Here is a 337-nt window from a genome sequence, read left to right as displayed (position 1 = left end):
ACAAGTTGCGACGCGCCAAGTCGAGTCACGATCTGTGTTGCTTCCTTATACAGCCTCCACAGCCACTTTGCCTGCAGACCAGGCGTCAACCTAGCGAGAGTGTAGTCGATATGTCGTTCCACGAAGTCTTGCTGCATCGGCCACGCGCTAGCTCCGCGCATAAAGTCTGCAAGCGATCTAAGCACGAAGACTCTGGACACATGCAGCCGGAAACTTCGTTGTGGTTCAGGCACCATGCCGATGCACCGACGGTGTGCTGAACTGGTGTGCGTCCGTGGAGTCTGTTCGAAGTGCAGTTTGGCGTCCGAGTGGAACCAGATCGGCTGTCGGAGACCGT

This window comes from Plasmopara halstedii (assembly GCF_900000015.1).
Source record: "Plasmopara halstedii genome assembly, contig: Scaffold_614, whole genome shotgun sequence".
Lineage (NCBI taxonomy): Eukaryota > Oomycota > Peronosporomycetes > Peronosporales > Peronosporaceae > Plasmopara > Plasmopara halstedii.
Note: the sequence above shows the minus strand (reverse complement) of the source record.